Source organism: Engraulis encrasicolus, chromosome 22 (assembly GCF_034702125.1).
Source record: "Engraulis encrasicolus isolate BLACKSEA-1 chromosome 22, IST_EnEncr_1.0, whole genome shotgun sequence".
NCBI classification, from domain to species: domain Eukaryota; kingdom Metazoa; phylum Chordata; class Actinopteri; order Clupeiformes; family Engraulidae; genus Engraulis; species Engraulis encrasicolus.
In genome coordinates, this window is record NC_085878.1 from 10,857,384 (window position 1) to 10,868,239 (window position 10,856).

Below are 10,856 nucleotides of genomic sequence, written 5' to 3' on the forward strand. Positions count from 1 at the left end.
CCTAGAATCTCTGTTTTACATATTTTTCTGGGCAGTACATTAATTGCGGTTTGCCACGGATTGCACGGTTCGGTTCGGGATGTGTGTGAATTGTACGGTTTCGGTTTTCGGTGCGGTTTGTACCATCCCTAGCGTATGTAGGTATGCATTATTCTCTCTGTGCGAGTGTGTACTATAGCTGAGCGAGTTTCTGTTATCATTATACAGCATATGCAACGCTATGGAGAGTTGTGACTCCCTTGCCCTCAGTATATGTGTACACAAGAATGGTCTTCACTGAGTCAGACTCTATGTTTAGGCTGGTTGGCTGGCTGTGTGTGTGTGTGTGTGTGTGTGTGTGTGTGTGTGTGTGTGTGTGTGTGTGTGTGTGTGTGTGTGTGTGTGTGTGTGTGTGTGCGTGCGTGCGTGCGTGCGTGCGTGCGTGCGTGCGTCTATATGTGAGCATTTGCGTGCACACACTTGTCTTTATGTCTATGTGTGGGTATGTGCCGTGTGTGCCTGTTTGTGTATGAGTGTGGATGACTGTGTTTGTATGTGCTGCTGTATGTGTGTGTGAAGCATCCCTGTGTGTCTGTGCTTGTGACTGTATGAGTGTAGATGACTGTGTGTGTGTGTGTGTGCGTGTGCGCGTGTGCGTGCGTGCGTGCGTGCGTGCGTGTGTGTGTGTGTGTGTGTGTGTGTGTGTGTGTGTGTGTGTGTGTGTGTGTGTGTGTGTGTGTGTGTGTGTGTGTGTGAAGCATCCCTGCGTGTGTGCTGTGCTGTTCTGTGCTCCCCAGTGGGTTGCAGGAGTGGAGTGCTCTTTAAAATGGCCCCAGTGCCTCTGACCCCACTTGTGAATGCAGCCAGCCAGAGGGTCACTCACTCCGCTCCCCTCCCCTCCGCTCTCCTCTCCTCTCATCCCCTCTCCTCCCCTCTCTCTCTCCCTCCGCCAGACACTTCCCCTCTTTTTTAAACCATCACCACCTTCTCACCACTGGATACAGCAGCTCTCTCCATTTCTCTCTCTCTCTATCTCTCTCTCTCTTTCTCTCTCTCTCTCTCCCCCCATTCCTCTTCTCTTTTTTATTCTTCCTTCACATTCTGCCCTTCCCTCTCTCTTGTTTCTCTTTTCCATCTCTTTTTCCCCCTCACCCTCCTTCTTGTGTATCATTGTTTCTTCCCTTTCCTGTGACTCTTTGGCCACATCAGTGCATTGTAAACTACTATGATTCAGGGGATCACGCGGCAATTGATAGTGTTTTATTGTCTCGGCACTCGCACCAGTCTGTTCTCAATTGAATAATAGCCAGGGGTGAGCAGGTTAAATTAGCCTGGACAGAGGGGAATTTGGCCAGACTGTCCCAGTTTTCTCCCTCTTTCTCTCTCTCTCTCTCTCTCTGTCCACCCACTCTGTCTGTGATTGTGTGTGTGTGTCTGTGTGTGTGTGATTGTGTGTGTGTGTGTGTGTGTGTGTGTGTGTGTGTGTGTGTGTGTGTGTGTGTGTGTGTGTGTGTGTGTGTGTGTGTGTGTGTGTGTGTGTGTGTGTGTGTGTGTGTGTGTCTGTGTGTGTGTGCGTGTGTGTGTGTGTGTGTGTGTGTGTGTGTGTGTTCTGAACAGCATGCGCAGTGTAGTGATCCTAGAGGTCATTTTGGAGAATAAACAAAAGAATTCAGGTCGTCTGCCTGCAATGTGATAAAGACAATAATAATAAAACCCAGGCCCCCTACAGTGAACAGATGAAGAGACATCTAGACTATTCCTATCATGCAGATGGGGGTGGAAAGACAGACAGACAGACTGACAGAATGGCAGAAAGAAATAAAAATACAAATACCTGTACACCCCCCCATCACCCCACACACACACACACACACACACACATACACACACACACACAGTACACACCTGTACCTGTTCATTCCAGTCACACCAAGCAACTGACGTGTCCTGAAATAATGTTTCAGCCCAACTCAGTGAAGTGAAGTGAAGTAATGGCTCATAAAAAACAAACTTGAATTTTTCTTGGGCCTGAATCTCATAACAGCTGTATTTGAGAATGTCAACACACATGTGTGCGTGCATTGTGCGTGTGTGTGTGTGTTTGTGTGTGTGTGTGCGTGCATGTCTGTGTGTGTGTGTGTGTGTGTGTGTGTGTGCGTGCATGTCTGTGTGTGTGAGTGCATGTGGGTAAGCGAAAAAGAAAAAAAATCTGTGGAGAAAGAGAGATGCCAGCGGTTATCAGCGCGGCGGCGTTGTGCGAAACGGTGGGCTTGATTTACTGATGCTCCTGCTGCTGCTGAGGCGGGCCTGTGGGTCTCCGAGCTGTCTGCCGCTGAAGATCTTATCCTCCATGTGCTTTCCATCGCCCGCCCGCCCCGCCTGAAGTTGGCCATCTGCAGCAGCCGTCCAGAGGTGTGGTCGCTCTCCCCCTCTCTCTCGTTCCGTCTCTCCCTCCATAATCATTCCCTTTATTATTTCTCTCTTTTTACTTTTTCCAAATGGAAGGGAGAAAGAAAGAAAGAAAGAGAGAAAACAAGAATGCAGGCATTCATCATGCTGTTGACCTCCGAGATCACGGCCAGCAAAGTACGCCTTTGAAAAGCAAAACTGAACCTCGCTTTTAAATAAGATAAATAGTAAACAAATCCAGGCCAACCCTTTGAACGGGCTTGCCAAGAGATTTACCTCGCCCTGTGGCAAGTGATATTTCTTGAACCGGGTTTAAATTTCAAGTGTCTTGGGCTTACATAAACCTGGAACAAAAGAAAACGGGTCTCAGAGCAGCAAATATTATCTGCTGCCGGGGCACGATGTCAAGATTGCATTTTTGTTGTCTCAAATGCCGGGGTGCTGATGGTGTTTGGCAAATCCCAGAGTAAAAGGCTTTTTTATTCTTGCTTATTTCAGTGCGGCGTGCTCTGCCCGCACCCCCTTGCAACCAGAGCTGTGTGCACTGTGTGTCTAAAGGCAGAGGGAGAAGGCAGCGTTTTTGTTGTTGTTGTTGTTTACTTTTATTTTTATTTTATATAACCCATACAGTGGGTTTGTTTATTTGAGGGTTTTTTGCGCTGTTGTCTATGGGCTTTAGTTTTCAAAACATGAAAACATTGACTGTTAGTGAACTCTAGGTTATTTTAGTGCAACGTGCATTGTGATGTATTTATTTGGTGTAAATGCACTCATTTCCATGCGCTCATAATTATTTGTTCCTTTTAAAAAAACTACCTTGAGTTAGAAATACTCCAGTGTGATATTTCAGTATGTAGTTTTGTTTACATGTTGTGATACATTTGTAATGGACATTATATTTCCATTCCACATGATGCGTTTTCACAATACATATTGATGTAAAAGTTGTCATGAACTCATTCAACTCTTGCCTTTCGTTCTTTCTTTCCTTTTCCTTTCTTTCTTTTGTGTTGTTTGATGTTGTTGTGCCTCTTCGGCCGTAAAGTAATGAGCCAGATATTACAGGATAAAAGGAGGGCTGGCTCGCAGTGCTCTGGCTACCTGGGAATACCCAGTGTGTGTGTGTGTGTATGTGTGTGTGTGTGTGTGTGTGTGTGTGTGTGTATGTGTGTGTGTGCTTTTTTATTCTGAGGCAAATTATGAAGGTAGCCGCCAATGTCTACATTGTTCATGATAACAATGGTAGGGAACCCCAGTAATAACCAAGTCCCTTGATCAGTCTCGCCAGAGAGGAGATGAAAGCATTGGGGAATCATTTATTCAGTTCATTGGGGCTTGTGGCCAACCAAGTTGCTTAATAACCCTCCCCTGCAGCCCCTCTCATCTCGAAGCAGGCCTTGCCTGTTATAATAGTTTAATAACCACACACCCCCATTGACAGGCTCCTGTTGTGTTGGGCTAGCTCCACTTTTACTTTTGTCTTAAAAAAAAGCTTCAGAAAAGAATAAATAAGTCATGAACACAGAGAGAGAATGGAAAGAGAAAAGAGAAAACGACTGTGTACCCATTGCTTTCTGCTTAATTGGACGCCACATATCTTTTTTTCTTTTTTTTTTCTTAAAGTGAGCGTGCAGGCTAAATTCAACATGGGTATGTGATGGCAAGCAACTTCAGCTCCTTTGTGGTAAATTCTTGTAGAAAGTGAAATAGACCTCATCCAGGCTCTAGTAGTCGAGACCCCTCCACCCCATCCACCCCCCCTCCCATGCCCTCCAACCCTGTCCACCCCCCCCCCCCATTCCCCATTCGCATCTCCAACCACCACAGCCAACACCACCACCCCGCATCCCACAACACCCCTCACCCCACCTCACACTTACTCTCGCCAGCCTCTCAACAGGACAACACCTCCCTGTCAACTGATGTTCCACTCTACTTAAAGCATGGACGATGAGGAGCCAGAGGGAGAGAAAAGAGAAAGAAAAAAAGGATAGACAGACGTAGAGAGAAACACCGAAAGAGGGGAAAAAAGCCCTGGCCTCACCATCATCATTATATTTCTGATCCCCCCCCCCCGACTCCCTCCTCCCTCCTGCTTTCTCTTTGTCTCTCCTTCTCTCTTTCTGTGCTATTCTTTAATCCCTCTGATGAAGTCTGGACAGGCAGAGGCATGCGCGCACAGACAGCAATTTCACTGCACCATATGCGTCCAGCACGTCAGAGAGCAAGGGAGTGGGGAGGAGAGGAGAGGAGAGGAGAGTAGAGGTGGAGTAGAGGAGAGCAAGGAGAAGAGAAGAGAAGAGAAGAGAAGAGAAGAGAAGAGAAGAGAAGAGAAGAGAAGAGAAGAGAAGAGAAGAGAAGAGAAGAGAGAAGGGGGTCTCTGACAGGGCCCTGAAATACAGCCCCGGCTAAAGAGAAAAGGAAAAGAGGAGAGTGCTAGATCAGACATGAAATAAGCAGGGATGCGGAGGGTGTGCTGTTCGTGAAGGAAGGGGGGGTAGTTGGAGTCGGAGGGGGCTTAGACCCCCTCTCTGACTCCCTCGCCCCCTGAACACTCCACTACCTCCACCACTACCACCACCATCTAACCCTCCTCCCTCCCTCCTCCTTCCCCTGTGCCGCGGGTGCAGTGCATGGGGCGGTGGGGGAGTCCATCAGATGCTGCCTCGCAGGGGAGAGTGCTTAGCATCCACCGCAGCAGCTGTAGTTGTAGTAGTAGCAGTAGCAGTAGCAGCTACCGTGCTAGCAGATGCAGTAGTAGATGTGTATCGTCCATACAGACAGGCTACGGCAAGGAAATTGGCAGGAGATATCACACGAATGCAAAATGCATGCACATAGGATTTTCTAGTGGCTAGGTTGTAGTGGGCTAGCAAAAGACGAGCTCCGTTGCTCGATCTCGCAGGTGAACAAATGAAGCAGGTACTCACACAAAATGGTGGCGACTGCGTCTCCCCCTTCCCTCCCTCCCTCGCTTGCTCCATCGCGATGGTCTCACTCGCCCCTCCCCAAACGCAGGATGTGGATCTGGCACCCTGGTCATGTGATTAGAGTGCAGCGCGGAAATGGCTCGATGCGAGGGGCTTTCCTCCTCTCTGCCTTTCTTTTTTACTTCCATTATCCCCCTTTTCTCTCACTTTCCTTCCTATTTTTTTCTTTAATGTTCCTCCATCTACCTTCCTCTACTTTTTATGGTGGCTCATTTTCTGCTGTCCCATGCCCACCACTTATTATTTGTGCCGGTTAGGATGAGTATCCTGCTTGTGTTTTGGTGCAAACACTTAGAAATGGACACCGACTTCAGAAGATAGATTTCATAATTTCATCATAGAATATGAAGTCTCAATTTCAACACAAAAATCTGTATCATGATGACCATACAGAATGAACTATGGAGAATGCAGAATGTTTTTGTCTTTTTTAACATTTTAACCATAGTGAGATAATTTATGTCAAACTTGCCACGTAAATTGTATTCATATAGTTTTTAATGAGCAACACAATCACAAAGTGCTTCAGTGTTGCAATATTATAATTAAAAAAAAAAACTAAAAACATGGTAGCAGGAAGCATATCAAAAGTAACAGTTATTTACCGCTATTGCAATGCAGTGAATGAGTGACAAGGATTGGGGGAGTGATGAAAAGGCGGTGAGTCCCATCAAGTGCCTTAAAGTGTGATCACAGGGTGTCCTTTTGAACTTTGAACTTCGAAACTGACGTTTCGTAAATGAGCCTATGCACAATATGGTCAGACTGGTTTTATGGGACCAGCTGCAGAAATGCTGTGTTATAGTGTTGTCTCTATTGTGGTCACCCCCCCCCCCCCCTTGTGTGTGTGTGTGTGTGTGTGTGTGTGTGTGTGTGTGTGTGTGTGTGTGTGTGTGTGTGTGTGTGTGTGTGTGTGTGTGTGTGTGTGTGTGTGTGTGTGTGGTTAGTGTTCTTGTTTTATTCATGCAGCACCCCACTCAGCGGTCACGCTTCTTCTCTGAACATGAAGTGATAGAACATATCCGTGAAACGCAGTTTCTTTTCCTGTCAATACAGCATTGTAGTGGCTTGATTGTTACATCGGGGGAGCTTTTGCACTTTGGGGACATATTGTGATCTAGAACAAAGTGGCTTGAACACTGAAGTTTGTTTGGTCATCTATTGTGTGTCCTTGAACACTTGAAAAATCACCACTCCAAACAGAGAAGAAGAACAGAAATGATGAAGAATGGTGTTTATCGAGCAAACGTCAAGCTAAGCAGCTTTCTTTTTCTTGTCCTCGCAAGCGCCTCCTCCCTATTAGAGTTCATAGATGGGCTAGTTTTATGATTTTTTTTTTTGAAAAGCACGGCATAGCACTGACTGAAATGTTGTTTTAATGGTGGTGGATTGAGCATGGCGGGTGATGGATGGCCTTTCTGCGTCTACCTGTGTGGATATGAGCATGTGGCCCGCGCTCCCTGGCAGGCTCATCCATGCGCCCCACCATGAAGGAAATGTTGCATGGGTGTGGATGTGAGTGGAGAGGTGGATTGGGGGGATAAGCTCGCCACTACTTTTTTCTTGGATCTTTTGGTAACACTTTATTTTAGGGATACATCTATTAGCACTAATACATACAATGTTCCTGTGTAACTAACTTGTAAGGCATGTACAAAGCAAAATCAAACATTTGTTAGGCATGTATTCGCAAATGTCTTGTTCATGCACAATAAGGGATTTATTACCAATTTAACCTCAGTAAGGACCTAGTAGGCCTTAGCATTTGCTTAGTACATGCCTTACAAGTTACTTATGCAGCCATTAAGATTGTATGTATTAGTGCTAATAGATGTATCCCTAAAATAAAGTGTTACCGATCTTTTTTATTCTCTTCGAGTGATACACGCATTGTCACACACACTAAAGCACCCATTCACACTCATACCTCTGAACACAAAGCGCACACAAAGTACACATCATATGTGCACATACAGTACATACTAGCACACACACAGACATGCACCCACATTTGATCATTTTATATTGGAAGAGCAATACTTATACACATACACACACTCTAACACATACACACACTCTCTCTCACACACACACACAACTCTCAGCGCAGCAGTCTGGAAGACAGACTTATGGGTAAATGTGGTGCCCGAGCTCTTTATAATTCACTTCATTTGCTGGCGGCTCTGGAGTGAGACGTCTTGGGCTATTGATCCGGGTATTGACATAATTTGACGGTTCCCCTTTCAGATGGCCACCGAGGTGGAAGGGATGGCTAAGTAAATAGTGTCTGATCTCTCTTTCATCAGATACTTCCCCTGGATGAGATGTGAGTAGTGAGGTGGTGGTGGGGGGATGGGGGGGGGTTGTGTGGGGGGAGGAGGTACGGGGTTAAGAGGTTAGGGGGTTGAGGAGTTTTGGATGGGCTGAGGAGAGACACTGAGGTCTTAGGGGTGGGGGATCACATGGGGCGTTATTTGGCTGGCTGGTCCCTTAGTGGATAAGCTTAGCTCTGGGAACTGTGGTTTAGCTAGCTGCTGCTAGTTGCCACACGTACTGTACATACTGTATGACAAAGGGACAATGTTGTTAAACAGGATACAGGTATCTTTTGGCACCCATCTTCAGAGGGGCCAAATCAGTTGTTTCTAGAGGTCCAGTCAAGTGGACTTCAGCCGGACAACACCACATGATTCAGTTTCTTGATGACGCTGACCAGAGTGACGACGTTTGGTTTTCTGTGCAACGTCTGTGTAATGAGGGGTTGGTGACTGAAACATATGCCACATTTAAGGTCAAGGCTGGTCTGGGGGGAGAGCACATAGTTGGGTGGTGGTGCGGTGGGTGAATGTCGTTGGGGGTCCAGCAAGGGGAGCCCCTTGACTTTGAGGGGTTCCCAGGCTAGAGGGTGGGTGGAGAGGAGGACAGCTGCCTGTGACCCTAACTCTCACCCCTGGGAGAGGCGGCAGATGTCCCCGTCCGATGTCCCCCGTGCCGGTGTTGCAGTGACCAGCCGGCTGGCTGGCTGGCTGGCTGGCTAGATCGCCGGCCGCGTGACTGGCCGGCTTAGCTGGGTTGACCCTTCTCTCTGCCCCCCTCCTCCGCTAGCCGTCCCACACAGTCCCACAGCCCCACAGCCCCACAGCTCAGCAGACTCTACCTGTGACCCTGGCTGAGAAGGCTTCCCGCTGGGGGTCAGGGCTAAGCACTCCCATGCATAGCCATGGCTGTTTAGTAGTCTGTGTGGAATAAAGACAGAACCATGGAGAAGGAGGGAATTGGGGTGGAAGGGAGGAATACAGAAAGATCAGGAGAAGAGAGAGAGGGGGGTGCATGATGGGAGAGAGGGGACAGAGAGAGAGGGGACAGAGGGAGGCTCGGAACAGACAGCAGGTCATTCCATTTTGGTTTTCATTTTAAGCACAGTGAGCATCCTGGCGCTTTGATAGAAGTCATCTGTGAAGTAAATGCGGAAGGTGATTGCAGGGTGTGTGTGTCCCATAAACCGCTCAACATGGTTCCAGCCTCTCCTCTTAATATTAAAGAAAGAAATGATATTTTATTTTTAGTGGTTTTAGTTTAATGTGCCACGCCAATAGAGGTGCCAGCCTTTCGCGTAGTATCAGAAATAAGAACATGTTTAAAAGGTAAATGGGTGAACGTAAGCACAGATATTAGCTGTCAGGGAAAAAGATTGCCCAACAAGGCGTACAGTGTTTGAATTGGTATGAAGGCAATGACACTTTATTTTTTATTTAATGCTCTCATTTAAAGAAGCAGTTTGCTGTTAAAGACAATCAGTTTTATTTGCAGTTAAGGTCATGTTTATTGTATATTGTATATAGGCCTACACGCAATAAACCTATGTAGTAAATTACACAATTAATCTGCGCACTATTTTAAAGCCATGTTTACTGATATTTTAAAAGGACACTGTGTTTAATTGAAGTGATCAATTTTGTTTTTTATAAATAGGCTGAACCAAGTCATAGTAGTGTTTTTTTTAAATGTCTTTCATACCAGGTTTTTATTAGCAGATTATTCACATTTGCTCATTATAGATAAGATTGTTTGTTTTTACTCAGGGAGAAGGGTACAGTAAAACAACTATTGACTGGCATAGAATGGTGCACGGTTTAGATTCTAGGACAATTCAATTTTGTGAGCTGCCGCTGTGATTTCTGATGCGTTTTTCATCTCTGTGACAAAAGACACTTGCTCACCACCAATACACTTAAATAACTCAGAGAATGTTTCAAAGGTGTGTGAAAATAATGTGCCACAGTGATACATGTGCCAGTGATGATTTTGTATTCCTCATGTCCAACAGATACACCCCTCCTTGTCTTTGTACTCAGAGCTCCTAAATTACAGACTTTGCTGTGTCGTTACAAAAAAATGGATTTTCATTTCGTGCAGTGTTGAACATGTTACGTATTTAAACATCTACAGCAATGTACTTATATGTAATTATACACGATGCATATTTAAAATGATTTCTTCATGATTTCTAAATGTAAAATTTTGCTAGAATTATCCAGGTGCATTTTGAAGCAGGTGCATAAACATTGAGATGTTCAATCGCATAGTAAATACAGATACACAAAATACATTCATGTTTTTGCTGCACAAATGACATAATTATTTGCCAGTGGTATTTTTTTGAAATTATTACAAATAATTGTGTTTATTATGAATAATATCATACTATAAGGGCCAGTAGAACAGTCAGCCAGTACTTGCATTCATTTCTTAAATATCCCTACAGGCGGAAGCAGCAGACATAACAGGCTTATTTTTGTACTGTAACAATCTTGTCCACTGTGGCTGTCTGCCTGCCTGCCTTCTCCATCCGGGTGGACTGAACGTCTGCGTACTGTGTGTGCGTGTGTGCGTACGTATATGCGTCTGCCTGCCTTCTTCATCAGGGTGGACTGAGTGACTGCATACTGTCTGCACACTGTGTGTGTGTGTGTGTGTGTGTGTGTGTGTGTGTGTGTGTGTGTGTGTGTGTGTGTGTGTGTGTGTGTGTGTGTGTGTGTGTGTGTGTGTGTGTACACGCGTGTGTGTGTGTGCACGCGTGTGTGTTTGTCATGTGAGTGAGTGTGACCGATTGGTTCCTCGGGGGCTTGGGTCATTCCAATGACCCAGAGGGATCAGAAATCCGTCGCATTTGAATCTCAGAAAAATGTTTGAAAGTTTTTTTAAAAATCAGAATGATATTACTATATTAAAGGGGGAAATGGGTCCATCAAAATATTTCAGGGAGTTGGCAAATAGTCAGAGGTGAACTTTTTTCCAAAAGAAGACGCTCCGTTTTCTGTCATAATTTATATTTTTTCAAATAGGTCATAGTCTTTGTCATCATCATCAACTTCATCAAGATATTTGGATGATTTCAGAATCTATGAAATTATTCAGATGTGAATGAGGTGATTGAAGTTCTCGTCACATCAAAGCTTGCTCAGCATCAGCGTGAGT